The following is a 3,720-nucleotide window of genomic DNA, read 5'->3' as shown; positions in this document are numbered from 1 at the left end:
TAAAAATGTAAAAACTATATTAAGTCTTTTTCCTTCATTTTTGCTTTGTTGTCATAAAATAAACTATTCCCCAACAAATATTATTGTAACTAGAAAAAATACTATTAAAGTAATGTGTTTTCTAACAAAAAATTAATATTTACTTAAAAATCTCGTTAAGAACTTAAGATAGTCTTAACAAAAATATTTTCTAGAAACTTAATATATCGGGAAATCAAATTGTCCAGATGAACCGTAAAATAATTAGAGATCACCCTAATCTTAATCAGAAAATGTTCAAAAGAGTAGCTTTCTAACTCGGGTCGTAACGTTAGAGAGTAATGTCTAGAACCAGACACATCGTTACAAAATGACAGTGACTAATGTCACGGCCAACTTTGATTTCGCGCTGCCGCGCTATAGCGGCCATAACAAAATTTTCAAATCCCATGTAAATAAGCGAAAGAAAATTGTCCCGCTAGGGCGCTACGTCTCCTCACAAAATATGTAAATTTTATTACAGGCAAAGGCGGGGGACTCGAATTAAATCCGGAAAAAACGTTTTCTCTCGTAATAACATAATTTTTTCGGAAAAAACACGTTGGCATAAATGAAATGAAAATAACATGTTTTAGAATTATGTTCGGGTAAAATTGCCAGATAAACTAAACTAATTAAAGGAAATGTGTTTTTTAGTCAAAGAGGGGAGAATTTCATATAAAGAGACGCGTAATTGATACAAGGCGCCATTTTTGAAAATCGGGCTTAGAAACGTCTCGGTAATTTTTGATTTATTTTTATTAATAATAAAACGTATATAAATATGAAACCATACCATCTTGTACCTCAAATACAAAAAATATGACAGATTTGTCTTTTCACGAGTTCCCAAGCAATGAAAATCTTCGGTTATTATGGTTAAAAATCATTAAATGAAAAGATTTTCAAATGAGTGAAAATGGTAAAGATGTAGTCTACATTTCAAGGACGACGATTATATTTCAGGTTTGTATCTTTATTTAAAAAAATATTTATCAGTCATGTTGAAAGTGCTAGTGCAAGTTCTTCAGGAAAAAATATTTCGGAGGTGGCTGAAGATGAAATTGAAAAAGAAATTGTAGAAATATAAAAACTCAATAAAAGTCACCATAAATAACTTGCAATCAAAAATTTGGCGTCAAAACCTAAAATTACAGGTTAATTAAAGGTTACCAATTTTCAAGGAAAAATGGTTTCCTAAAGCTCCCATCAAAGATGACACTGAAGAGATACGTTGGAAAAATTAATGGTGAAACGGGAGTTACAAAAGCCATCTCCTTGGTGTGATACAAGACCTTCTAAATTGTCCGACAATCAAATTCCTGAAGACTATAAAAATATTTTAGATGCCCTTTTGATCACTCCTGAAACTCAATGTTCTACCTTAAAATTAGCCTGTGAAGCATACTTAGCTGGGTATGTTTTGAGGGAATTACAAAAGAAGGAATTTTGTGGCTGCTGCGTTGTAAACATTTCCCAGCCATGTCACAGCTCTCCACTATTGGATTTGATTAAAAACCAAGATAGAGGAAATCTTAAATATCCAAGTCGTCCATTCATATTAATTGTATCAAGAATAGTCACCTTTGTGCAACATTTGCGGGTCTCAAGGTGTTTATGATGAACTTGAGAAATGCATTTTGCCAAAGCACGAACTCTGTCCACTATTTTATAGTTGTGATCCAGAACCTGCCAAATTAATTGCAGGAATAGTCTGTCAGAAAATAGTCCCTCCGGTTATGGATAACATAACGCGCACAATTTTTGCTAAGCATGAAAAAGTAAAAGAGCTTGTATATAAGCCAATATCTAGAAAATAATACAAACTTCAGTAACATTTACTTTGTTATTCAAAGATTCACTTTACAACTATACTAAAAACATATCTATTTAATATCAAGAATAATTATCAACAAAATTATTTTAAAGATGTAGGTAAATAATTACTTAATTTAAAATATTTGAATTATTGGTTTTATAAAAAATACTATTCATAATTACGCATTACCGTGATAAGGTGTTGACCACATCTGCCGGAGCAGAGCCGGAGATACACATTTTTTATTTTTATTGTCGTAGAATATAAATAGAGTATTAAAAATATTTCAAAGCTAAATTATAATTTAAATATAACTAAAATATTAATTTACTCTTTCGTTAATAAAATAAAAATATAAAACCTGGGAAAAAACGACTTTTTCTTTGAAGAATAACAGCTGATTGCACTGGAAGGCGGCAATAAAAAGAGAAATTATGTGAGGAGTTCTAGCGCTACTTCTCCCTGGCGGGAAAAATCTTATTTTGCAAAAACACGGCGATTGTTATGGCCGCTATAGCGCGGCAGCGCGAAATCAAAGTTGGCCGTGCTAATGTAAAGAGAGCAAAGGCCCTAACAATGGGTTCTTTATCTCTCGGCATTTAATTCTTATCTCTACCTGCTAATTTTCCACATCTATTTTATTTTGAAATTGAAAAATTACTTACGTTTATCCTTGTATATCCAATAAGAATAATATTTTCACTATTTCGAAACGAAAATAAATTTTAGGAAAGATTCCTCGATAAGCCACCCGAAACAAAGAGACAACGCTTTTGCTGCCCGTTTCAAAACTAAAAATAACGGTTTTCCCTCGTAAAGTGTATCACGTGGTACACGTACTATGACCTTGCCCTTCTCCACGGACAGCTGATAAGAACTAGCGTAGGCGGAAACTGTCCGGGCCAATTTCACGCGTTTCGTATTTCTATGAGAGACTTTGCCAGACAAATAAGCTAGGACTGCTAGGTACTATAGGTGGATGCTAAGTATGCTAACCGTCCTAACAGCTCTAGTATAGTAAAAACGAGCCTCTAATTAATATATTAAATAAACAAAATTATTCATATACGTATCTTACTTAATTTACAAAATATGCTCCCTTTTTTTGAAAAAAACATGATCAAATTGTTGAAACAATAATTCAAGGCAGTCAGTGGCGTAGGCCAGGGGGTGGTTTCTGGGTCCAACCCCCCCTTGGGCCTACCTTTTACTGTACTAATATTCCACCCCCTTCTCGACCCCCTCTTAACATTGACATATTTACACCCCCCTAGACGAATTTCTGGCTACGCCACTGAAGGGAGTTACAAAACCCCACCTTATTTTCGCTACTCAAAGAAGTGTTGTTGTACGGTCGGGCTTTAAGGCGAAACGGTGAATGTGAATTCTTTAGTCGGTAAATTAAACTGCAGGGTCTAGCCGTAATCTAGCTAAGCAAGGTCGTTATTTATGACTCTTATTAGGTACTTAAAATTCGCGCTGGTAAATAGTCGGTCAATATAACTGACTGTCGGCAAGTCCGACTCAACTAAATCTATTTAAACTACGGACGGCAATGAGTGGAAAAATTGGACCAATTATTTATCTATAATAAAAGTACAGGTCGGTATTACCGACTTAAAATGGTAGTCCTATTTAGGGTTGGAAAAACGTCGGCAATTAGAACTTATTTGATATTCAAATCGGAAAGCCCTATACACGTATAGCGGGTTAAAAGTGTGACGGGAACAAGTTGGTAAATTGTACCAAGAACTAAACCAAAGTCGGTAATTACGACTGTGACACTTTCTAAATATGAATCAACCACCCTGAATCCGAAAATGCCGGTTTCAGGGGCGTAACTCCATTATTTGAAAAGTTGTCAAAAACGACATCTGGAGTTT

At 34.3% G+C, this 3,720-nt stretch overlaps 1 long non-coding RNA gene across 1 annotated transcript; it reads right to left on the bottom strand.

Moving 5' to 3' along the window:
* Positions 1 to 1,227: 1,227 nt before the first annotated feature.
* Positions 1,228 to 2,231, bottom strand: LOC149957344 (uncharacterized). Its single transcript, XR_016478208.1, has 4 exons — positions 2,027 to 2,231; positions 1,603 to 1,707; positions 1,402 to 1,516; positions 1,228 to 1,347 (listed from the first exon to the last, which is right to left on the bottom strand). It is a non-coding gene; the product is annotated as an uncharacterized LOC149957344 (long non-coding RNA).
* Positions 2,232 to 3,720: the final 1,489 nt, after the last annotated feature.

This window comes from Leiobunum rupestre, chromosome 2 (assembly GCF_980474605.1).
Source record: "Leiobunum rupestre chromosome 2, qqLeiRupe1.1.hap1, whole genome shotgun sequence".
In the NCBI taxonomy this organism is placed as follows: domain Eukaryota; kingdom Metazoa; phylum Arthropoda; class Arachnida; order Opiliones; family Sclerosomatidae; genus Leiobunum; species Leiobunum rupestre.
The sequence above is the reverse complement of the archived record's forward strand: the minus strand, read 5'-3'. Positions and strand labels throughout refer to the sequence as shown.